General features: G+C 38.8%; 1 long non-coding RNA gene across 1 annotated transcript; it reads left to right on the plus strand.

Moving 5' to 3' along the window:
- LOC138848218 (uncharacterized) lies at window positions 1-27,067 on the plus strand. Its single transcript, XR_011386036.1, has 3 exons — window positions 1-1,082; window positions 14,899-15,038; window positions 25,301-27,067. It is a non-coding gene; the product is annotated as an uncharacterized lncRNA (long non-coding RNA).
- Window positions 27,068-27,174: the final 107 nt, after the last annotated feature.

Genomic DNA, 27,174 nt, shown 5'->3' on the forward strand with positions numbered 1-27,174 from the left:
TCTTCTGTTTTTTTTTTTTTTCTGTCCTCTGAAGTTCAGTTTCAAATTCTGTTCCTGCTGTTCCAGCTTACTTCTCTACCTCATCAACCTCTTCTTACCAACTTTTCTTACTGATGCAGGATAAGTAAGAATACATCTCATTTACATCATGCAGTGCAATGTGTTTTAAGAACACACAAATGTGTTCACACAAATGTTGTGAATTGAGTGCTGGAGTAGAATCCCAGCTTTGTGACCCCCTGCAAAGTACTTAATCTGTGCTTCAGTGTTCCTGTCTATGAAGCTGATAAAGCAGTGATCCTGTCACAGGGTTGTTGTGAAGCCTGAACATTCCTTTTATTGAAGGACCAAGAATCTGTGTCTACTGAGTACATAAAATGGAATGGAAATGTAGTCCATTGTACTTCCAAGGACTGAAGATTTGTGGAATAGAGTATCCTGAACAAATGTAAAAACAATGATAGCATTTCAAGGCAGAGATATTTCTGTATTTGTTTACTAATTTTTAAAGATTTACTTATTTGAAAGGCAGAGTTAGAGAGATACAGAGAGACAGAGAAATATCTTTCATCCTCTGGTTCCTTCCCCAAAGGGATGCAAAATCTGGGACTGGGCCATTCTCAAATCTTGATCCTGGAACTCTGTCCAAGTTTCCCATGTAGGTAGCCCAGGCCCAAGAATTTGGACCATCTTCTGCTGCTTTTCCAGGTACATTATCAGCGAGGTGGATCAGAAATGGAGCTGCCAGGACTTGAGTGGATGCTCTTATGAGATCCTAGCATCACAAGCAGAAATTGAACCTATTGAACCACAATGCTGGCCTCTAAAGCACAGATATTTAAAATAGAAATTATTTTTTATTACAGGAACTTTAAAGGGAAAACACAGAAAGGAAGCCTGGTGCCATTAATTTGGTTTTGGCCACTGTGTTTACTAACAGACTATTTGGACTTCATACAGGGTGCTGGTACCTTCAAGGGGAAAGTTAATACTGAAGTACAGATGGCTTCAGAACTAGCCATTGCTGCACTTGGGGAAAAATGGTGGTGTTGTCACTACACCCTCTGACCCAAAACATCTGGGTAAGCTTCATGTCTATTTCTTTTTCTCCTTTCCCTCTTTGTCTCATATTGCCTGCTGCTTTTGAATTAGTTGGTGAATAATAATTATTGGTGGTAATTGCTTGGGCTGCATGTATCACATGGGCTAATAATGAGTAGGGCATGTTGCTGACAGATGGACCAAGGCACAAAGAGCCTCTAAACCTCCTCTGTGTTCTCCAGACACTGCCTGAACCACCTCCCACTGAATACCTCATACAGATCTCAAGCCTAACATTTCTGGAGTATCCATTTTTCTATTTCACCTCAATGTGCTCTTGCAGTATTTTCTATCTAAGTCAGCAACAATTCTATATTTCTGGGTATTTTAGCCCAAAATGTGGTGTCCTCTGGACTTTCTTTAAACCCTGCACCCCCTGTGAGTTCTGTCTTCAGACTTTGCTTATGATCCTCCTGCCTCTCTGGGTGCTGCTCTTCCCCACCCTCTTGCCTGAGTGGTGGTGGTACCTTCTAGCTGACCTCTCTGCTGCACTCCTGCTTACAGTGGAGCAACATAGCTCTGGGTTCTTTCTAAGGCATGGACTGCCACTCTTACAGAACCTCCAGTGGTGTCCATGCCATTCTATGAGGTTGGATGTAATTTGCACCACCCCATCCCCTTCTATGCTTCCTTTGCTTGTGCAGATCTGTCGCTGGCTGCTTCCCCAGCCTTTCTTCACAGGCTGAGCTCCTTCAGGCCTCTGACCCTGCTGTTCCTTCTAAGTGGTGACTTGTCCACCTGTAATCTTTATGGTTCTGAGCCCCATTTTTCCAGGTCTCTGCTTATTAGGGAGATCTTTCCTGACTATGCTAAACAGAAGAGAACACATAGTTGCACAAGCCCACACATGCACACACACACAGTCACTCTGCTCCCCTTGCTCTGTGTGGTGTTTTCCCTGGGCAGCTATCACAAATGGTCTAAGTATGATTTTCCCTGTCTTCTGTTTGTTCTGTGTCTCTAATCTCATGATGATGGGGATCTTTGCTCACTGCTCTATCTCTAGCTTGGAGAGTGTTGTCTAATGTATAGAAGTGACTCACTTAAAATTTGTTGAATGAATGAACTGGGTTTTTATAAGCTACAGACATGAAAATCAAGTGCAGCTTGTTGGCTAAATGCTTTTACCAGGATTTGAGTGCTCTTACATTCAAACATGAGTTAAACATTTCCTGATCAAACCACCCAATTGAAAATTCTTTTTTTAAAGATTTATTTATTTAATTGAAAGAGTTACACATATAGAGAAGGAGAGGCAGGGAGGGAGGGAGGGAGGGAGGGAGAGAGAGAGAGAGAGAGAGAGAGAGAGAGAGAAAGTCTTCCATCCACTGGTTCACTCTCCAATTGGTCACAGTGGCCCAAGCTGTGCCGATCTGAAGCCAGGAGCCAGGCGCTTCTTCCAGGTCTCCCACGCAGGTACAGGGCCCAAGGACTTGGGCCATCATCTGCTTCTTTCCCAGGACATAGCAGAGAGCTAAAGTGGAACATCTGGGATTCAAACCGGTGCCCATATGGGATGCCAGCACTGCAGGCAGTGGCTTTACCTGCTATGCCACAGTGCCAGACCCTGAATTTTTTTTTAAATTCAATATATAAAAGGTAAAATGGATTGTACTCATTTTCTCTGAAAATCAAGAATTTGAGAAAAATAGCTACTATTTCATTTTCTTCATAATTGGAAGCTTTCTAGAAATATTCACCATATGATTCTCATTTCACTCTAATTTATTATAGAGGAGCTATTTATTATAGAGGAGCTCCATCATTTACCAGTTTCAGAGTGAGCTGCCTCAAATACAAAGATGAATGTTTTACTGTAAAACAGTCACAAGCATTTTGGAATGTCTTGCAATATAGAGTATTTTTGAAGTCATTGTCACCACAGTTTGGTAGTGGTGGTTGTGCAGCAGCCAGAAATCACCTGATGTGACTGGGTGGGAGGCCTGGGCAGAATCAGTATCCTCAGAATCTTGGGCTTGGTCCTGCTGGGCAGCTCTGCAGTCATCCTAGGAGGTATTCATTGAAAAGCAATAAAATAAGCCTTACCACAGGCTGACTGTTAAGTTGTAATTTCACATCTGAATAATTTAGTTGGTTGTACTATAGGTTTCTGAGTTATGGAAGAATTTTTTAAAATACATTTATGTGAAAGTGTGACAATGCAGAGATCTCTCGTCCACCGATTCAGTCCCCAAATTGCAGCAACAGCTGGAGCTGGGCCAGGTCGATGAAGCTAGAGGTTGGGAACTCAATCTGGGTTTCCTGCATGGGTGGCAGGGACCTAACCACTTCCATCATCTGCTGCAACCAGGGTCTACAATAGCTACAAGCTGGGATTGGGAGTTGAGTCAGGACTTGAACCCAGGCACACTGATACATGATTCAGGCATCCAAGCTATGTATTAACCACTACACCATAGGTCCACCCTAGAAAAAATGTTTAGGTCACATTTTTCTTCTCTTTCTTAGAGGGCCAATTTCAGAATAAAAAGAGTTATTTATCTTGGGTGAACTTTATGGAAGAAAGTTTATGCCATCTAATTTTTAAATGCTTGGAATAGTCTATTTTTTTTTTTTTGAGGTTTTCTACCTATTGTTTTAATGGGAAGATGTTGATATCAGTAAGTCATTGCCTTATTTTTCAGCATTTATGTAGGATTCAGCAGCCAGAAGCACATTTTTCTCAACTTATTGGAGCTTTGGGTGGCTATAATATCCAGTGTATTTTGGACCTGCTGAATTTGGAGTGAGTTAGTGCATGTGGTTTATTTGGTGGTGGTGGAGTGAAGCACACAAGCCATTTAGCAGTGGAAGAAGGATTCCTCTCAGACTACATTATTCCAGTACACTGCACTTCTTTCTATGCTGCCTATTTTCCTTCAAAAATATTTTAAGAGAAAAAGGTGCTCAACTAAAGTATTTCTCAACCTCCTTTCCTAATACTACTTGATAATAATTTCTTGCTGAGTCAAGAACTGAAATACTGGGGCCAGAACTGTCATGTAGTGGGCCCAGTCTGCCTTCAGAGCCAGCATCCCATAAGAGCGCAGCTTTGAGGCCCAGCTACTCCACTTCTGATCTAGATCCTTGCTAATCTGTCTGAGAAAGCACAGGAGGATGACCCAAGTTATATAGCCCCTGCACCCACATAGGAGACACAGAAGAAGCTTTTGGCTCCTGGCTTCAAATCCACTTAGCTCTGGCCTTTGCGGCCATTTGGACAGTGAGCAAGCAGATTGAAGACCTGTTTCTCTGTCTTTCTCTCTCTCTGTTTCTAACTCTGCCTCTTAAATAAATACATCTTTAAAAAAAGAACTGGAATACTGAGTAGCCCTGTTAAGTGAAATAATATAGGATTGCTTATCCAGAGCCTCTGTTGGCTTTTGCTAGTTTTGTTTCTGTAATTACAAGTCTTGACTCCAGAAGACATTTTCCAGTTCTCATTTCTTTGGGTGGCTGTTTCTCATTTACCCTGTGTTGGCATTCTGCTAGAACATGAAATGTGCTAGAGTAACTATCACATGCTTGCATTTAACAGATATTTAGTCAGTGGTTAGTGTTTGTCAGACACTGATGGTCTGGAGAGAGACTAACTTGAGTTGTGAAGCTTTCCAAAACAGATATTATATTTTGGTGAGTGTTAACATTTACCTTACTGAATTACAGGTACTGTGCATGCATGCATGAATTATATAGATTAAATCAGGTAGATTTCATAATGGCCCCATTAATGTAAGTGCTGTTATATTAAGGTTCTCAGTAAGTTCTTTAGTACTACTTTGATTTCTGTGAGCTCTTTAATATTTCCAGTTGTGTGTAAGTTTGCATTATTTAAAGCACAATAAGTAGGCCATCATTGTACTTATAGAGTTATTTATTTGTGTATTAACCTCAACTAAAGACTCTGTAACATTGGTGGTATTTTGTGCATAGGACTTCTCTTACTACTTAAACTTAAGACATTTCAGGTACTTTAAAAAGTTTAAGGCCAAATCAGGATTGGTCAGCATTCCTCTGTTGGTTGCTGTCACTAAGATATCTTCTCCTGCTTTTTGGTTAAGAGAATTCATTTTTATAACTCGCTTTCTCAGAAATAACAACGCTTCTTCATAATTTCCTTTTTTGAATTATTTATTTATTTATTTAAGAGATATAACTACAGAAGAGAGGGGGAGACAGAGAGAGAGGTCTTCCATCTGCTGGTTCACTCCCTAAATGGCCACAATGGCCAGAGCCAGGCCAATCTGAATCCTGGAACCTGGAGCTTCCTCTAGGTTCCCACATAGGGGCATGGGCCCGAGGTCTTGGGCCTTTTACTGCTTTCCAAGGTCTTCTTCAGGGAGCTGGATTGGAAATGGAGCAGCCAGGACTCAAATCTTTGCCCGTAAGGGATGCTTAACGTACTATGCTACAGTTTCAGCCACATTCCTAATTTCTTTTTTTAAAAATTTATTTATTTATTTATTTGAAAGTCAGAGTTACACAGAGAGAGGAGAGGCAGAGAGAGAGGTCTTCCATCCTATGGTTCACTCCCCAGATGGCTGCAATTGTTGGAGCTGTGTCAATCTGAAGCCAGGAGTCAGGAGATTCTTCTGGGTCTCCCACATGGGTGCAGGGGCCCAAAGGCTTGGGCCATCTTCTACAGCTGGATCAAAAGTGGAGTGGCCAGGTCTTGAACCGGCACCCATATGGGATGCTGGCTCTTCAGGCCAGGGCATTAACCTGCTGCACCTCAGCGCCAGCCCCTACATTCCTAATTTCTAAACTGGTGAGAAAGATAAGATTTAAAAAGAGTTCTTGTGGTCCAGTATCATGACATAGCAGGCTAAGCTGCTGCTTGTGATGCTGGCATCCCATATCTGATTGTCAGGTTGAATCCTGGCTGTTCTGCTTTAGCTCTAGCTCCCTGATACTGTGTTGGAAATGCTTGGGACACTGCCACCTATGTGGGACACTATGATGGAAGTCTTGGATCCTGTCTTCATTGTAGCCCAATCCTGGATGTTTTGGGCATTTTGAAAGTGCCCCATGGATGGAAGATCTCTCTGTTGCTCTGCCTTTTTAATAGATAAAAATAAACACTAAACAATTATAACCATCAGTGTGTAGAAGCCAGTATTTGCATTTTTTTTTGTTTACCACCCCCACCTTTTAAAAGAAATTCTATGTAATCTTGTTCCATTCTTTCTGTGTGGATAGCCCTTTCCAAATGCATGTTTCCACCTGGTGTCAAGTACTGTCATCACCTGGTAGATCTTGCCAAATTTCCTGAAACAAAACTTGAACTTACCAAGAAATATGGCTCTATTTTAAACTGCTATCACCAAAGATGAACTCTTCCAAATGCTCAGTACTCCAAAGGATTCAAGGCAGATTTTCTTTGGTTTTGCTCTTGGATGGGTGATAAATATGTCAGACAAGAAAATCTTGAAATCTATAGATGAGAATTCCCTCAACTATTATAGCTTGCAAATTCCATTCCAAAAAGCAAAATATGGAAATTGTATCAGAAAAGAGACCAAACCATACAGATTTCTCAATGAATTTTCCTGATGTGTAATTCTCCAAATGTCCATTCAATTTTCAGTGCATATTTTTAATTTACATCTAAAATTAAAATAAACCTTCAGGAAGCAAGGACTACCTGGAAGAATTGAGTCTGTGTGTTCTATCTCTGTTGAAGGAACATGGTAACCATTTTAGACCCTAAGACTGTATGAGCTTTCCCCCCTGGGTCTCCTCTTGTTATTAAGGCAAGTCAGAATGAAGGTGCAGTAGAATGGATCTGATCTATAGGCTTAGCCAAGATTGGAGCAGGTGCTCATGAGCTTTTTCAGTAGTCTTGAGAAAACTTTGCTGCCTGGTGTCAGGGTGGCAAACACTCAGCCATGGGAGGAAGGCTGCAGGCTGTGAATAGCTTCCAAGTAGCACATTTTCAGGCAACATTGAGGGGGTTAGGGAAACAAATTACAAGTGAATTCCTTTTCTTCACTCTATGATTAGACAATAATGATCAAACCAGTACATTTTTTCTTGAAAAATGTTACATTCAAATTCTAACTGATGTAAGTTTGCTTGTGTCAGAGGTTGTAGACCTTTATATTTCAGTCATTTCAAGTTATTTTTGGAAAATTGTTTAATGATTATAAAAGCCATAAAAACAATAGGTATTTTGAAAATTAAACTTTGTTAATATAGAAAATTCAGCCATTATTAAGCTTAATTAAAGATTGATCTTAAATAACTCATGATAATTGTACCACAGTGAAAATAAATGATTCCTTTTTTAAATATATTTTCTTAAAGTTAAAATAGTGAAACCTACACAGGGGTAAATATTTAGCCTAGCTTTTAAGATGTCTGCATCCCATATTTGATTCCCTGGGATTGGGATTGATTCCCAGCTCTAGCTTTTGATTACAGCTTTCTGCTAATGCAGACTCTGAGAGACAGTGTTGTTGACTCGTGTGTTTGAGTCCCTGTGATAAGGGCAGGCAGATAGGATTAAATTAATTAGATTCATGAGCTGGAAAATCATACCCCTGATCTCTGCATGATCTCATGCCCCTACTTAATATTACATGCATACATCCAACTGTTGATTAGATGATATAAGCACTCCCCTTTGTAAGTGAATAGAAGGTGTGGCACATGCTGGGCCTGCCCCATGTTTTCCTGTGCCTCTAGGCCCATAGCCTTTTAGCCACCCCTACCCTGCTTTTCTGCCTATGGGCTAGCCTACCTGTGATAACTCCTAATCACATGCTTTGATTTGTGCAGCTCCAGCTTATGAATTTCTCAAACATGGCTCCTGGCCTGCTTTCTACCTGGTATTGACTTCCCAGTTCATGTTTCTAAACTCTTTTTCCCTTTCATAAAGCCCTCCTTTTCTTGTGTATTTTTCTCACTCTCTAAATCAAAGCTAAACTTATCATGTTGCCTATTTTCATTAAGCTGATATTTAGAATTCTTATCTATATAGAGAGGTCCCTTGTGATATTAATAATAAAATAGTTAATAATTTTAGAATAAAGGTAAATGATTTCACCTGCCACCTATTTGTAATACCATGCTTGAGTTTGTGGTCCCTGGTTTTGGCCCAGCCAGTCCTGGCCATTGTGGGCATTTGGTGGGAGAAACATTGGAAAGGCGTACTCTCTCTCCCCTCTCCTTGATCCCAAATGAATAGAAAGTACATGTATTGGTGTAGAATTCTGTGGGCCTAAACCTCCCATATTGGAGTGCTACATACAGCAAGTTAGATAATAAGCAATAACTTGGTTAGTTCTCAATCTTAGTATGCAAAATGTTCTCATAGTAGTGTGGTGGTAGAGCACCAGAAACTGATAGAATCCTGGCTAGCCTCCTGTCTCCCACTCTCCCAATCTGGAGAAGAGTCTCAGGACCTGAGAAATGTCAACCAACATGGGGACCACTGTTATGGCATAGCAGGTAATTCTGCCACTTGCAACATCAGCACTTTGCTCCTGATTTGGGCCTGGCTCAGCCCTGGCCATTTTGGCCACCTTGGGCATGAACCAGAAGATGGAATGTATCTTTCACTCTGTCTCACCCTTTTTTTCTGTATCTCCTTCAAATAAGGATTAAAAAAAAAAAAAAAAAAAAACCAAAGTTCAGAACAACTATTTAAAAACATCAATAGCTGGGTGCTGTGAAGGATGTTGATATCTTGTGCTAGTCCTTGTAATCAAGGTTTTTCTGTGGTGTCATAACTGATTTAGATAATGAGAATTCTACACATCTTGGGGGAAAGTTTCACGCATTTTCTGTTGTGTCTGTTGAGTTTCAAGTGGAGCTTTTCCCCAATTAACCAATCAAAACTGTCCTTCTCCCTGACAGTCAAGAACTTCCCATTTTACAACCTATTAAAAAACAGCTAGAAATCACTCATTAATGGCTGTCTTCTACAGGGAATATTTTGATTTTGATTTCTCTGTGTTTTTTCTTTTCTTCCTTTTTAATTTTTAATTTTTTTAAAATTTTAAAATTTTAAAATTTTTAATTTTTTTAAAATTTTTATTTAATGAATATATTTTTACATAGATACAACTTTAGGAATATAGTAGTTCTTCCCCCCAGTCCATTCTCATATTACAATTCAACAGGGACAGAGGTCCCACCTGGGGAGCAAGTGCACAGTGACTACTGTTGTTCCTTTAACAATTAACACTCTTTTTTTATGATATCAGTGATCATCCTCTTGCCATGGGCTGCCAAGGCTCTGTAAGCCTTTTGTGACCACAGACTATTGGTATTTGGACACTGCCATAAGCAAAGTGGATGTTCACTTCTCCCTTCAGAGAAGACTGTCTCCTTCTTTGATGACCCTTTCTTTCCTCTGAGGTCTCACAGAGATCCTCCACGTAGGGTAATTTTTGTCACAGAGTCTTGTCTTTCCATGCCTGAAATGCTCTGGCAGGCCTTTCAGCCCAACCAGGAAGCCTTTAAGGGTTGATTCTGAGGTCAGAGTGTTATTTACTGAGAAAGTCATTCTAGGAGTCTGCTGTGTGGTCTGCTTCCCATGTTGGTCCTTCCTTCCTTTTTATTTCTATTATTTTTACTGTGTACTTGATGTTATTTATATTATCCCTTTTAAACTTGGACTGAGCTATCTGTTGCCTTTAACATATAATATGATCATTTTAACAGTGAAGATGGTGTTTATACCATCAATTCTTATGGGTTTGGAGCCCCATGACTAGTTCCTAGGCTTTACCCTGAGAGGGAAGTCTATATGTCTGTATGCAGAACTATACAATTTTATAATTTTATACTACTTCCTCCATCTCTTATTCCCTCCCTTATTTTTAACTGGGATCTTTTTCCAATTGCCTTAAAATACATATAATTAACTCTCTGTTACATAGAGAGTTCAGCATTTAGTATGAAGTAGAGAAGTGAGAGAGAAAGAAATAAAACAGAAAAAACTGACAAAACAAAACAAAAAGGATATACACAGTAAAAGTAACAATGGTAAACTGCCTCTCGACAATCAGGTCAAGGGTTCTTGAAGACATTGGTTCTAAAAGGGACAATTTTGCTTCTACAGCTTTCATTTTATCTGCACTATTAATTCTCCCAATTCAGGGAGAACATATGGTGTTTGTCTCTTTGGGACAAAGATCATACTCACTAAGTATGAGGTTTTCCAGCTTGCTCCATTCTGTTGCAAAGGACCGGATTTCATCCTTTTTTACTGCTGTATAGGATTCCACAGTGTACATATCCCACAATTTCTTTACCCAGTCTTCGTTTGATGGACATTTAGGCTGCTTCCATGTCTTAGCTATTGTGAATTGAGCTGCAATAAACATGGAGGTGCAGATAGTACTTTTATTTACTGATTTCATTTCCCTTGGGTAAATTCCCAGGAGTGGGAAGGCTGGGTCATATGGTAGGTCTATATTCAGATTTTTGAGGTATCTCCATACTGTTTTCTACAGTGGCCTTACCAGTTTACCTTCCCACCAACAGTGGGTTAGGGTGCCCTTTTCCCCACATCTTCTCTAGCATTTGTTGTTTGTTGATTTCTGTATGAGGGCCACTCTAACTCTCATTGTGCTTTTGATTTGCATTTCCCTGATGGCTAGAGATCCTGAACATTTTTTCATGTGTCTATTGGCCATTTGGACTTCCTCTTTTGAAAAATGCCTGTTAAAATCCTTGGCCCATCATTTTATTGGGTTGTTTTGTTACTGTGGAGTTTCTTGATCATCTTATAGATTCTGGTTATTAATCCTTTTTCAGTTGTATAGTTTGCAAATAATTTGTGTAGTTGCAAATAAAAAACTCTGTTGGTTGCCTCTTCACTTTCCTAACTGTTTCTTTTGCTGTAAAGAAACTTCCCAATTTGAGGTAATCCATTTGTTCATTTTGGCTTTGACTACCTATGCCTCTGGGGTCTTTTCCAGGAATTCTTTGCCTGTTCCAATGTCTTGAAGTGTTTCCCCTATGATCTCTATTAATTTGATGGTATTGTGGCATAGATTTAGATCTTTAATCCATGTTGAGTGGCTTTCTGTATATGTTGTAAGGTAGGGGTCTTGCTTCATACTTTGACATGTGGAAATCCAGTTTTCCCAGCACTATTTGTTGAAGAGGCTGTCCCTGTTCCAAGGGTTGGTTTTAGCTCCTTTGTTGAATATGAGTTGGTTGTAGATGTTTGAATTGATTTCCAGTGTTTCTATTCTGTTCCATTTGTCTATCCGTCTGTTTTTGTACCAGTAACAGACTGTTTTGCTTAGAATTGCCCTGTAGTGTGTCTTGAAGTCTGGTATTGTCATGCCTCCAGCTTTATTTTTATTGTATAGAATTGTTTTAGCTATGTGAGGTCTCTTGTTCCTCCATATGAATTTCAGCATCAATTTTTCTAGGTCTGTGAGGAATGTCTTTGGTATTTTGATTGGTATAGCATTGAACCTGTAAATTGCTTTTGGAAGAATGGATATTTTGATGATATTGATTCTTCCAATCCATGAACATGGCAGATTTTTCCATTTTTTGTGTCTTCTTCTATTTCTTTCTTTAATATCTTGTAATTTTCATCATAGAGATCTTTTGACATCTTTGGTTAAATTTATTCCAAGGTACTTGATTGTTTTGTGGCTATTGTGAATGGGATTGATTTTAGAAGTTCTTTCTCAGCCACAGCATTGTCTGCCTATATTAAGGCTGTGGATTTCTGTGCATTGGTTTTGTATCCTGCTGCTTTACACTCATATGAGTTCCAACAGTCTCTTAATGGAGTCCTTTGGGTCCTCTAAATATAGAATCATGTCATCTGCAAATAGGGATAGTTTGACTTCCTCCTTTCCCATTTGTATCTCTTTGATTTCTTTTTCTTTCTTAATAGCTTTGTCTAAAACCACTAAGACTATATTGAATATCAATGGTGAGAGTGGGTACCCCTGTCTGGTGCCAGTTTTCAATGGAAATGCCTCTAACTTTTCCCCATTCAATATAATGCTGGCCATGGGTTTGTCATAAATTGCCTTAATTTTGTTGAGGAATGTTCCTTCTAAACCCAATTTTCTTAGAGTTCTCATTATGAAATGGTGTTGTATTTTGTCAAATGCATTCTCTGCACCTATTGAGATAATCATATGACTTTTGTTTCTCAATTTGTTAATGTAATGTATCACGTTGATTGATTTTTGAATGTTGAACCATCCCGGCATACCAGGGATAAACCCCACTTGTTCTGGGTGAATGGTCTTTCTTTTTTTTTAATTTATTTATTTTTTTGACAGGCAAAGTGGACAGTGAGAGAGAGAGACAGAGAGAAAGGTCTTCCTTTTCCATTGGTTCACCCCCCAATGGCCAGTATGGCCAGCACACTGCACTGATCCAAAGCCAGGAGCTATGCAGTCTCCCATGTGGGTGCAGGGTGTAAGGACTTGGGCCATCCTCCACTGCCTTCCTGGGCCACAGCAGAGAACTGGACTGGAAGAGAGGCAACCAGGACAGAATCTGGTGCCCCAACCGGGACTAGAACCTGGTGTGCTGGTGCTGCAGGCAGAGGATTAGCCTATTGAGCCATGGCACCGGCAATCTTTCTGATTTGTAATTGGATTCAGTTGGCCAGGATTTTGTTGATTATTTTTGCGTCTATGTTCATCAGGGAGATAGATCTATATTTTTCTTTCTCTGTTGCATCTTTTCTTGGTTTAGGAAATAAAGTGATATTGGCTTCATAGAAAGAATTTTGGAGAACTCCCTCCCTTTCAATTGTTTTGAATAATTTGAGAAGAACTATGATTAATTGTTCTATAAATGTCTGGTAGAATTCAGCAGTGAAGCTGTCTGGTCCTGGGCTCTATTTTTTCAGTAGCACATTTATTGCTGATTCAATTTCTTTCATGGTTATGGGTCTGTTTAGGTTTTCTATGTCTTCATGACTCAATTTATATAACTTGTATGTGTCCAGGAATTTATCCATTTCTTCTAGGTTTCCAAATTTGTTGGCATACAGCTCTTTGTAGTGGTTTCTGATGATTATTTTTATTTCTGTTGTGTCTTTTGTTACATTTCCATAACCATTTTTAATTTTACTGCTTTGAGCCTTTTCTCTCCAATTTTTTGGTTAGTTGGGCCAATCGTGTGTTAATTTTTTTTTTTTTTTCAAAAAACCAGCTCTTCGTTTTGCTGATCTTTTGTATTGTTTTTTTGATTTCAATTGTGTTGATTTCTTCTCTTAGCTTGATAATTTCTTCTCTTCTACTAGATTTGGGTTGGTTTGCTGCTGTTTTTCTAGATCCTTGAGGTGCATAGAGAGATCATTTATTTGGTACCTTTCCAATTTCTTGATTTAGGTACCAGTTGTTATAATCTTTCCTCTTAGCACTGCTTTTGCTGTATCCCACAAATTTTGATAAGCTGCATTGTCATTTTCATTTGTTTCTGTGAATCTTTTGATTTCTCTTTTTGTTTCTTTTATGACTAACTGTTCATTCAGAATCAAATTGTTCATTCTCCATGTGTTTGCCTATGATGAAGAGATTCTTAAGTTGTTGATTTCAAGCTTCATTGTATTGTGCTCTGAAAAGATGCATGGTATAATTTCAAAATTTTTTTTGAATTTGCTGAGGCTCCCTTTATGCCCTGCCTGTGGTCAATCCTAGAGAAAGTTCTGTGCACTGGGAAGAAATATGTGTACTCTGTGGCTGTGGGGCGGAATTCTCTGTAGATATCTACTAGGTCTATTTGATCTTAGTGTCAATTAGCTCTGTTGTTTCCTTGTTGGTTTTCTGTCTGGTTGATCTATCCATTGCTTAAAGTGAGCTATTGAAGTTCCCTGTTACTATTATATTTGAGTCTACATCTCCCTTTAAATCCTTTAATAATTTTTTTCAAATAGCAGGTGCCCTGTAATTAGGTGCATATACATTTATAAAAGTAATATATTTGTGTTGGATTGATCCTTTAATCATTACCTAGTATCCTTCTTTGTCTCTTATAATAGCTTTTGTGTTAAAGTCTATTTTGTCTGATATTAGGATGACCACACTGTCTCTTTTTTAGTTTCTGTTAGCTTGGAATATCTTTTTCCATCCTTTCACTTTCAGTCTGTGTGCATCTTTGCTGGTGAGGTGTGATTTCTGAAGGCAACAGATAGATGGGTTTTCTTTTTTAATCCATTCAGCTAGTTTGTGTCTTTTGACTGTAGAGTTGAGACCATTTACATTCAGTGTGACTATTCTTAAATACTGTCTTTTTCCTGCCATGTTTCCTTAAGTAGAGCTGTTTATGTATTTTGGTATTTGTATTTTAGCTGGGTCATTTTCTACATTGGTCTTCTTTTGTAGTAAAGTTCCTGTTTCTGTGTTTCTGCATGAAGCACACCTTTGAGCCAGTGTTGTAGGGCTGGATGCAAAGATACAAATTCTTTCAGTTTCTGTTTGTTGTGAAATATCTTTATTTCCCCTTCATTCATAAATGATAGCTTTGCAGGGTTCAGTGTTCTCTGTTGGCAGTGTTTTTTTAAAACTTGCCTGTAAGGTTTGTGATGAGAAGTCCAGGGTGAGTCTGATTAGATTACCTCTGAATGTGATTTTTCGTTTTCCTCTGACACATTTTTCTCTGTGTTTTTCAAATAAACTCAGCTTATGCACTACATATTATTCTTTGTTTATACACCTAATTCTTTGTGGTCAGGAAACACAAATCTAAGTATTTAGAACTGCAGATTTCTTCAATAAACCCCCCTGACAAGAGTCACATATTATTTTTCTGTTTTTTTTAATATTTATTCTCTTTATTTTTTTATTTGAAATGCAGAGTTACAAAGAAAGGAAAAGGAGGAGAGAGAGATCTTCCATTAACTGGTTTACTTTCCATATGGCCACTACAGGAAGGACTGGGCCAGGCTAAAACCAGGAGCCTGAATCTTTTTCCAACTCTCCCATGCGAGTGCAGAGGTACAAGCACTTAAACCATATTCTTCTGTTTTCCAGGTGCATTAGAATGGAGCTACCTCAGAAATGCAGCTGCTGGGTCTCAAATTGGTGCCCATATGGGAGGACAGCATTGCAGGTGGAGGCCTAACCTGCTATGCCAAAATACTGGTCCCAGTTCTTGCTTTTTCTAAATATTTTGACTCTAAGATAGCTCAGAACTCCTGTTTTAGCTACTTTAAAAGTTACCTGTGGATATAGTATGGAAGAAGAGAGATGATAGGATGTGAAGATGGTTGCAAAAATAATGCCACCATACAGCAAAATGTATTTTTAATTTGTGCACCACTGAGTCAGGAGTAGAATTCTTTCTTTTAAAATTATAACCAAGCAGTATCCCCCAAAACTTTCTATCAGTATAAAAGGAGTCATGCTTCTTTGGGAAATTATGTGATATTGAAATATTTATATAGTTAACATAAGGAAATAATGATTGTAAAAAGTAAAACAAAACTTCAAAGAAGATAGATACTGTTCTGAGGTGTCATATTACATCAAAAAATTTCAATGACTTTTTTTTTTTCTGACAACTTTCTATTGGCATGTTTGAACTATACTTCCTCACCAAAGCCATTTGAAATGAAATCCATTAGGCAAGTTACTCCACCTCTCTTAAATTGTGTAAAGTACCATGGCAATCTTTGCCACCTACAAGGATATACAATATGACCTCTGAATTCTCTCCCAGTAAGTGGTAATGCCTTGATGATAAATATGTTTTCTTCAGCAGAAGAACACTTCTTTTACCTTAGCTTATGTGTAGAGAAATAGGCTTCCTCAAATTTTACAATCTTGTTCTGTATCTGGATCTGCAGCAGGGGAACAAACTGGAGAGAGAACAGTTTTAGTGTATCAGAGTGTGTGCCACCATCACCCTGGAGTTACTGCATCCCCTTATTTGTGCTCACCTTTGTGATTCAGTACTTTTGGAGCAGCTAGTATCACCTCTACATGAAAAATTCACTGGTTCACTCTTCAAATGGACCCAATGGCCAGAGCTGGGCCAGTTTGAATCCAGGATCCAGAAGCTTCTTCATGTTCTCCCATGTGAGTGCAGGTGTCCAAGTATTTGGAATGATTCCACTGCTTTCCCCAGTGCATTGGCAGAGAGTTGCATTGGAAGTGGCACAGCAAGAACTTGAACCAGAACCCATATGGGATTCTGCCATCACAGACAGTGGCTTTAGCCACAATGCTACTGAAAATTATTTTTTAGAGATAGCTCAATCACCATAATTAACTCCACTTTTTCCATGTGATACACACACACACACACACACATAATGTCTTGAACTGTTTTCAATATCATTCTGGCAAATCTGTCCTCCCTGCCTCTTTCATACCTGTTATTAATTTGTTGTCTGACATATAATATCTCTGGCACTGGATTGTCCATTGTTTTCTAGCTTTCTAATTTTGAAGTGCGTAAGAAGTTTTTTAGTTGTCTAACTTGGCATTATCCTAATCTCAAGTGAACATAAAACTTAACATGTAATTCTTGCCCCTTTAAATATCATCATGTGAAGTTGGAGAAAATGTAGTAACCTACAGGCATCAGTGTACTTTTGAGGGCTCCTTTCAATTACTTTCTCTATCTTCATATCTTAATTGCCCATGGATGGTGTCTTCATGACTCCCTGACAGAGGACCTCTCTGATGCTTAGCATAGACTAGATACCATTGTTAAATACATGTTTTAAATGTAAATGGAAAATAACACATTTATTATCTCAGAATATTAACCTCACTTTATAATTATGTTCTCATTTGTGTCAGTATGTGGATTAATACTTCTGAGAACATGTTTGGGATCTAGTAAGGACTCAGTAAGTATTTTCTGGAAATGATATTCTAATCATATAATGAGGGCTATGCCTCTTCCACATGGATTGGACAAGGTAGCTTATAAGTTTGGGGGCCAAAATGAGCAAGAGATAACATAAAAAAGAGATCTCTGACTTGAATAGACCAGTGGTTTCCCAACAACACTGGAGAAATGCCATAATCTGCTATGAATCATGGATAATAAACTCCGGGAGAATGGGATTGGATTGATTACTTTTTCCTTTACTCTTTTCAAATTTCCTTGTAACACAGATATATAGCAATCTAGTTAGTTATGTCAAGTATCTTCTTGGCCTGGAGAATTCAGAAAATGTTAGAGACAAGTGAAGAGACAAAGTAGACCAGTGAGAACTGAAGCAACACAGAGGGAATTGTGAGATGGTAAGCAGAGATTGGGAGCAGCAGAATAGAGAGATCATACAAGGCTGGCACCATGGCTCAATAGGCTAATCCTCCTCCTGTGGCGCCAGCACACTGGGTTCTAGTCCCGGTCGGGGCACCGGATTCTGTCCCAGTTGCCCCTCTTCCAGGCCAGCTCTCTGCTGTGGCCCAGGAGTGCAGTGGAGGATGGCGCAAGTGCTCGGGCCCTGCACCCCATGGGAGACCAGGAGAAGCACCTGGCTCCTGCCTTCGGATCAGTGTGGTGCACCGATTGCGGCGGCCATTGGAGGGTGAACCAACTGCAAAAGGAAGACCTTTCTCTCTGTCTCTCTCTCACTGTCTACTCTGCCTGTCAAAAAAATAAAAAATTAAAATTAAAAAAAGAGAGATCATACAGGAGAAGCAGGAGGAGAAACTCATAAATACCTGAGAGGTGCTGAGTTGTCAATAGTCAGGCCATATCGGACCCATGGAGTATTTTATTTGGTTACTAAAAGGAAAGTATTATCCCAGATTATAAAACTCTGGATAAACACATTACACAGTAGCCTGAGAACAATATGCTCAGGAGTGTTATTCCATTATCAGGATCATTATGAGTACAGAGATAACTGCATCAAACTCTCTTCCCATGATGCCACTAAATATTCAAATCACTTAGCAGTTTCCCTTGATCTGACTTTGGCCTCTCTCAGCAAGCTTATGATCATATTGGGATTTGCACATAGGACTATTTATGGCAGTTCACTTCTTTCTGTGAATTATCAGATTGATGTTCTGAATTTATTCATCAAACTCATTCATGCATGCGTCTTTGATTAAACCACTCTCCATTTGTTTCTGGAAACAGTTTCCAAAACCGAGGAGGTGAACTGCTGCCCTTGATGTAGTAAGCCATGCTCTGAGTCCTGAGTGGGGCTTTCTCCATCATCTCCTCTTTCCTACTTGAGTGTTTTTTCTGTTCCTCCACACCTTACACACATAGATTTGTGTTATAGGAAACATTCATTATGAAGAGAAGTATAAACATGGTCTCTTGTTATTGTTTACAATTTATCTAAGAAGAAGAAATGTCACACGAGATCGGGTGCGTTCAGGGTGGTATGGCCGTAGAAAAGTGATCCCTGTTAGGAATTTGGAAAACATTATGCTGAGTGAAATAAGCCAATCCCAAAGGGACAAATACCACATGTTTTCCCTGATAGGTGACAACTAACTGAGCACCAAAAAGGAAACCTGTTAAAGTGAAATGAACACTATGAGAAATGGTGACTTGATCAGCGCTCACCCTGACTGTTGATGAACAACTTAATATGTTATCCCTCTTAGTATTTTTTTTTGTTTGTTCTACTTAATACTTTTGGTTGAATACTGTAATCAATACACAATTCTTCTTAATTGCTGAAACTTAACTGAAAAGTGATTGCTGTTAAATATAAGAGTGGGAATAAGAGAGGGAAGAGATGTGCAATTCGGGACATGCTCAAGCTGACTTACCTCAAACGGTAGAGTTAGAAACATACCAGGGGATTCCAATTCAATCCCATCAAGGTGGCATGTACCAATTCCATCTCACTAGTCCCAGTGATCAATTTCTGTTCACAATTGATCATAATGATAGGACTAAGAACCAAAGGGATCACATAAACAAGAATAGTGTCTGCAAATACTAGCTGATAGAATAAAAAAGGGAGAGAACGATCCAACATGGGAAGTGAGATACACAGGAGACCCATAGAATGGTGGATGTCCTAAACAGCACTCTGGCCTCAGAATCAGCCATTAAGGCATGCGGATCTGGCTGAAAAGCCCATGAAAGTATTTCAGGCATGGAAAGCCAAGACACTCTGGGGAAAAAAAAAAAAAAACCTAAATGAAAGATCTCCGCGAGTGAGATCCCAGTGGAAAGAATGGGTCATCAAAGAAGGAGGTACCTTTCTCTGAAGGGAGGAGAGAACTTCCACTTTGACCATGGCCTTGTCTAAATATGATCAGAGTTGGTAAACCCAGGGGGCTTCCATAGCCTTGGCAGCTCATGACAAGAGCCTAGGGTGATTACTGATGCCATAAACAAGAGTGTCAATTTGTTAAGTCAACAACAGGAGTCACTGTGCACTTACTCCTCATGTAGGATCTCTGTCCTTAGTGTGCTGTACATTGAAATTTAATGCTACAACTAGTACTCAAACAGTATTTTTCACTTTATGTTTCTGTGTGGGAGCAAACTGTTGAAATCCTTACTTAATGTATACTAAGCTGATCTTCTGTATATAAAGAGCATCGAAAATGAATCTTGATGTGAATGGAAGGGGAGAGGGAGTGAGAAAGGGGAGGGTTGTCAGTGGGAGGGACGTTATGGGTGGGGAAGCCATTGTAATCCATAATCTGTACTTTGGAAATTTATATTCATTAAATAAAAGTTAAAAAAAAAGAAGAAGAAATGCCTTCACCAAACCTTTAAAATATTTAATGACTCAAAAATTGGTACTAAGATAAATAAGAAAGAAAATAATTGCTGAAATAAAATTAAATAAGAAAATAACTATATTTTGTATTCAAAAATTTATGTCAATTCTAGCTAGACAAGCACAAAAGCTGTGTGGAGTAGGTGAGCATTAAATTAAACTTAAAGGATCATAGAGATTTCAGTTAAATGATGTTTTGGGAGGACAGAGCAACAAGGTGAACGAGAACTTGGTGTATTCTGGCCCTGAAAATAAAACAAGACCCTTTGATATATCAATATCATCATTTTAATCAACAATACTTCACCACAGGACCACTTTGACTCATATTATCACATTCTTGATTCAATCAAGAGTTATCATAGCTTGACCACTTTACAGTTTAGTGTCAGTTCTTAGGCATGGAATGCCCTCAAGATTCCCAAGAGGGGCCCACCTCTCATGAAATCCAACCTGTAAGCTCCATGGGGAGCTGTTCGTTCTGCTGTGTTCATCCCCATGGACAGTGTCTGGCACAGATTTTGATAAATGTTGAATGAACAAGTAAACACAGGCTTTACAGGATCTAATTTGGACTTTTGAAGTTGTCTCCAAATAAGTTAATATAGATAAGCATCATAAAAATTTAAGCTTTTATTCCATCATTGAACTGCATCTAAACATTTTTCCCCCAAAATATTCTATTTTGTGACTAGCATAACTGTACTAAATTACAATTTTTGGTGTTAAATGTGTTATGATGAACAGATGTATTAAAATATATTCAAAGCAAGCATTTGTCACAGTGGTTAAGATGCTCCATGGGATACCTGAATCTTATATCAGCATGCTTGAGTTTGAGTCTTGGCTCTGCTCTAGATTCTGGCTTTCTGCTAAGATGCTCCTGAGAAGCAGAAAGTGATTCCTTCAGTTTTTAGGTTCCTGATACACATGTGGGAGACCTGGATTGAGCTGCTGCCTCTTGGCTTCATCCTAGTCAGCCTTAGCTATTGTAGGCATTTGGGGAGTGAACCAGCAGTTAGATGAACTCTCTTTAACTAACTTCATCTTTCACTCTTTCTTTGAAATAAAATAAACAAAAATGTTAAAGAAATCATTGGAATTTTTACAATTCTTTTTAAAGTATCTTTAAAATAATTTTTAAATACACTATGAACCTCAGATAAACAGTTTGGGGATGGTATTGACTGGGGGATGTAAACTGGCTTGAGTTACCCCACTCTAAGAAGTGCTTCAAAATGTTCATGGGAAAAAATTAAAAAGTGAGTTCATCTTACTGCATGAATTCTTTTGAAATCCTTGCTTATGAAAGGATTTCAAAAAGTTCCTGGATGGCTTGCGGTGAAAATAACTATGCATAGATTTATATTTTTCTTGTAACAAAATAAACTTATCTTTAAATTTCAGTTTTTCAAAGGCATTTTGAAGGACACTTGTATATATTCAACAAATAGATTGTTCCAGGTGATTAGTTAAGGAAATTTGAAAACAGTCATTTGCTTCTAGCCTCCCCCCATATATATGTGTGTATGAACGTATGTGCATGTGTGTATGTGTGTAGATTTTTTTCATTTATTTGAAAGGCACAGTTAGAGGGAGCAAGAGAGAAAGAGAGTGAGAGAGTGTGTATGTTTGTGAGTGTGAGAGAGATATCTTCCATCCATTGGTTCACTCCCCAAATGACTGTGATGGCCAGAGATGGATCGTTCTGAAGCCAGGAGTCAGGAGATTCTTTTGGATCTCCTATGCAGATGCAAGAGCCCAAGAATTTGGGCAATCTTCCACTGCTTTCCAAGGCAAATTAGCAAAGAGCTGGACAGGGAGCAGAGCAGGTGGGACTCCAGCAGGCACTCATAGGGGATTCCAGCCCTGGAGGCAGTAGCTTTAACCACTATGCCTCAGTGCCAGCCCCTTCTAATTATTTTTCATTATTGACATTTTCTTTTCAAGTAAGAATTTATAGATTTTGTCTTAAAGGACATTTAAGGGAAAGCCCAACTTCAGTGAACTAAAGGAGAATTTTGTCATTTCCAGCCCAACCGTCTATGACTCACTGATTGCTATGTATAACACAAGGAGCTCATAGCACAAGATGCAATTCAAATAGTTTAGCAGTACAGAGCATAAGACCTGGGTTCATTTAAATATGCCAGCTGTGTTGTTGACTAATGTATGATGTCTAGGACACACCTAACCTCTCCAGAACCCAGTTTCCTCATCTCAGCAGTAGACAAGATAATGGTCCTTTATCAGGGTTAGTGTGAATTTAAGGGTGATTTCTGGGCCTGGTACTGTGGCATAGTGAGTATTGCCGGCATTCCATATGGGCACCAGTTTGATTCTCAGCTGCCCCACTTTTGACCCAGCTCCCTGCTGATGTGCCTGGGAAGGCTGCAGAGGATGGCCCAATTACTTGGGCTTGGGCATCCATGTGGGAGACCAGGAAGAAGCTCATGTCTCCTGGATTTAGGCTGACCTATCCTTGGCCATTGCACCCACTTGGAGAATGAACAAGTGGATGGAAGATTCATCTCAGTGTCTCCCTTTCTGCAATTCTGACTTTCAAATAAATAAATAAATCTTACAAAAGAGTGATTCCCAATGAAGGACTCACCCAGTGCATAGTAAGCACTTATTAAATGCTAAGGTAGGAAATAAAAGTGGGTATGATTCTTTTTTCTGTTAATCTTCATTATAATGTTAATAATGCCATTTCTCTTAAATGGATTAAACTAAAAAATTCTCATATATTGATGGCACGTGCATGAATGGTCCCTGTCCAAATCTAAAGTCAAGGACTAGTGTCAAGTGAACTCTCTCTGTTTAACTATCATACACCTGACAAAATGTATTCCAGACCCAGGAGTGCTATAAGAGTTCAGTAAATGAGGGCCATGGAGCAGGCTGTGTGACTAGATTTCAGGTACCACGGTTTTCCTCAACACCAAGTTTTCCAACTGGATTGGCCATGGCTTCCCTGCTCACACCAGAATTAAGCAATAATACATCATATGTCACCATTTTTAAATCTTATAGTGCCTGGGATTAAATAAATGACAGAAACATTTATCATTTCTAAAAAGACACAGTATCAGACTAGCATGGACTTTAATGCTACATCTGTAACAAACACACAGGATATTTATTTTCTAAAAGTCAGTTTTTCATCCCCAGCTTCACAGATAAACCCTGCAGGCACTGGGTGTCCCTTGCAGGTGAAGGGTGAGGATGATGACTGCATGGTGGAAGAATAGGGGGAATTACACAAGAAAGGAGAATATCATGCAATCATTTCAAAAGAATGGATCTACAAATTTAAAGAGTCAATTCAACAGGTATTCAAGGTTCTTACTTAAAAAGAGAAATATTGACTTTTTTTTAACTTTTATTTAATGAATATAAATTTCCAAAGTACGGCTTATGGATTACAATGGCTTCCCCCCCATAACATCCCTCCCACCTGCAACCCTCCCCTTTTCCACTCCCTCTCCCCTTCCATTCATATCAAGATTCATTTTCAATTCTCTTTATATACAGAAGATCAGTTTAGCATACATTAAGTAAAGATTTCAACAGTTTGCTCCCACACAGAAACATAAAGTGAAAAATAATAGACGATTTTTTAAATGATGATGAAATCAGATCAGACCTATTGTCATGTTTAATCCCAGTGAGAGTCAAGTTGGGAATTGATAATTTCTTTTTTTGTTTTACAGAAGATCAGTTTAGTATACATTAAGTAAAGATTTCAACAGTTTTCACCCCCATAGAAACACAAAGTGAAATATACTGTTTGAGTACTCATTATAGCATTAAATCTCAATGTACAGCACATTAAGGACAGAGATCCTACATGAGGAGTAAGTGCACAGTGACTCCTGTTGTTGACTTTACAAATTGACACTCTTGTTTATGGCATCAGTAATCTCCCTATGCTCCAGTCATAGTTTCTAAGGCTATGGAAGCCTTTTCAGTTCTCCGACTCTGATCATATTTAGACAAGGTCATAGTCAAAGTGGAGGTTCTCTCCTCCCTTCAGAGAAAGGTACCGCCTTCTTTGAAGACCTGCTCTTTCCACTGGGATCTCACAGAGATCTTTCATTTAGTTGTGGTGATGGTGTTTTTTTTTTTTTTTTTTGCCAGAGTGTTTTGTCTTTCCATGCCTGAAATACTCTCATGGGCTTTTCAGCCAGATCCGAATGCCCTTAGGGCTGATTCTGAGGCCAGAGTGCTATTTAGGACATCTGCCATTCTATGAGTCTGCTGAGTATCTCACTTCCCATGTTGGATCACTCTCCCCTTTATTTATTCTATCGGTTAGTATTAGCAGGTACTACACTTGTTTATGTGCTCCCTTTGACTCTTAGTCCTTTCATTATGATCAATTGTGAACAGAAATTGATCTCTTGGAATAGTGAGATGGCACTGGTACATGCCACCTTGATGGGATTGAATTGGAATCCCCTGGTATGTTTCTAACTCTACCATTTGGGGCAAGTCAGCTTGAGCATGTCCCAAATTGTACATCTCTTCCCTCTCTTATTCCCACTCTTATGTTTAACAGGGATCACATTTCAGTTAAATTTTAACACTTAAGAATAACTGTGTATTAATTACAGAATTAAACCAGTCATATTAAGTAGAACAGACAAAAAAAACTACTAAGAAGGATAATGTATTAAGTTGTTCATTAACAGTCAGGGCTATGCTGATCAAGTCACCGTTTCTCATAGTGTCCATTTCACTTCAACAGGTTTCCTTTTTGGTGTTCAGTCAGTTGTCACCAATCAGGGAAAACATGTGGTATTTGTCCCTTTGGGATTGGCTTATTTCACTCAGCATAATGTTTTCCAAATTCCTCCATTTTGTTGCAAATGACTGGATTTCATTGTTTCTTACTGCAGTATAGTATTCTAAAGAGTACATATCCCATAATTTCTTTATCCAGTCTATCGTTGATGGGCATTTAGGTTGGTTCCAGGTCTTGGCTATTGTGAATTGAGCTGCAATAAACATTAGGCTGCAGACCGCTTTTTTGTTTGCCAATTTAAATTCCTTTGGGTAAATTCCAGGGAGTGGGATGGCTGGGTCGAATGGTAGGGTTATATTCAGGTTTCTAAGGAATCTCCAGACTGACTTCCATAGTGGCTTGACCAGTTTGCATTCCCACCAACAGTGGGTTAGTGTCCCTTTTTCCCCACATCCTCGCCAGCACCTGTTGTTGGTAGATTTCTGTATGTGAGCCATTCTAACCAGGGTGAGGTGAAACCTCATTGTGGTTTTGATTTGCCTTTCCCTGATTGCTAGTGACCTTGAACATTTTTTCATGTGCCTGTTGGCCATTTGGATTTCCTCTTTTGAAAAATGTCTATTGAGGTCCTTGGCCCATCTCTTAAGTGGGTTGTTTGTTTTGTTTTTGTGGAGTTTCTTGCTCTCTTTGTAGATTCTGGTTATTAACCCTTTATCTGTTGCATAGTTTGCAAATATTTTTCCCATTCTGTCAGTTGTCTCTTCACTCTCCTGTTTCTTTTGCAGCCAAAATTAACAATTGGGATTACATCAAATTGAGAAGTTTCTGTACTTTTAAAGAAACAGTCTGGAATATGAAGAGGCAACCAACAGAATGGGAGAAAATATTTTCAAATTATGCAAACATAAAGAATTAATAACGAGATCTACAAAGAGATCAAGAAACTCCACAACAACAAAAGAAACAACCCACTTAAGAGATGGGCCAACCACCTCAATAGGCATTTTTCAAAAGAGGAAATCCAAATGGCCTACAGACACATGAAAAAATGTTCAGGATCACTAGTCATCAGGGAAATGCAAATCTAAACCACAATGAGGTTTCACCTCACCCCGGTTAGAATAGCTTACATACAGAAATCAACTAACAAAAGATGCTGGTGAGGATGTACAGAAAAGGGGACACTAACCCACTGTTGGTGGGAATGCAAACTGGTAAAGCAACTATGGAAGTCAGTTTGAAGACTGCTCACAAACCTGAATATAGAACTACCACATCACACAGCCATCCCACTTTTTGGAATTTACCCAATGGAAATTAAATTGGCAAATAAAAGAGCTATCTCTTTTATATCTCAATGTTTATTGCAGCTCAATTCACAATATCTAAGACATGGAATCAATTTAAATGGCCATCAACAAAAGATTGGATAAAGATATTATAGGATATGTAAACTATAGAATACTGCACAGTGGTAAAAATAATGAAATCCGATCATTTGCAACAAAATGGAGGAATCTGGAAAACATCATGCTGAGTGAAATAAGCCAGTCCCAAAGGGCAAATATCATATATTCTCCCTGGTCAGTGACAACTAACTGAGCATCTAAAAGGAAACATGTAGAAGTGAAATGGACACTAAGAGAAGCAACATTTTGATCAGCACTTGTCCAGACTGTTCGAGGACCAAGTGACTATTTTATTCCTTTTAGTATTTTTATTGTACTTAATACAATTGTTTGAACTCTTTAATTAACACACAATTATTCTTAGTCATTTAAATTCAACTGAAAAGTGATCCCTGTTAAATATAGGAGTGTGAATAAGAGAGGGAAGAGATGTACAATTTGTCACATGCTCACTTGGACTTACCCTTAATGGTAGAGTTAGAAATGTGCCAGGGGATTCCAATTCAGTCCTATAAAGGTGGCATGTACCAATGCCATCTTACTTGTTAAGGTGATCAGTTTAAGTTCATAATTGATCAAAAAGTTAGGATTAAGTGTCAAAGGGATTACATAAATAAGACCAATGCCTGCAAATAATAATTGATAGAATTAAAAGGGAGATAATAATCCTACGTGGGAAGCAGGATACACAGAATGGCATATGCCCTAAACAGCACTCTGGCCTCCAAGTCAACACTTAAGGCATTCAGATCTGACTAAAAAGCCCATGAGAGTTTTGTAGGCATGGAAAGCCAAGACACTGTGGCAAAAAATAAAATGACCTAAAAGAAAGATCTCTGTTAGTGAGATCCCAGCAGAAGGAACGGACCATCAAAGAAGACAGTACCTTTCTCTGAAGGGAGGAGAGAACTTCTACTTTGAATATGGCCTTGTCTAAATAAGATCAGAGTTGGTGAACTCAAGAGGCTCCCATAGCTTTGGCTGCTCATGACAAGAGCCTCAGGTGATTATTGACATCATAAATAAGAGTTTCAGTTGTTAAACCAACAATGGGAGTCACTGTGCACATGCTCCCCATGTAGGACTCTGTCCTTAATGTGTTGTATTATGCAAATTAATAGTAAAACTGATACTCAAACAGTACTCTATACTTTGTGTGTCTTTGTGGGTGCAGTGTGTTGAAATTTATGTAATATATACTAATTTGAATTTGAATCATGATGAAGAATGGGATGGGAGAGGGATGGGAG

Source organism: Oryctolagus cuniculus, unplaced genomic scaffold, assembly GCF_964237555.1.
Source record: "Oryctolagus cuniculus unplaced genomic scaffold, mOryCun1.1 SCAFFOLD_54, whole genome shotgun sequence".
In the NCBI taxonomy this organism is placed as follows: domain Eukaryota; kingdom Metazoa; phylum Chordata; class Mammalia; order Lagomorpha; family Leporidae; genus Oryctolagus; species Oryctolagus cuniculus.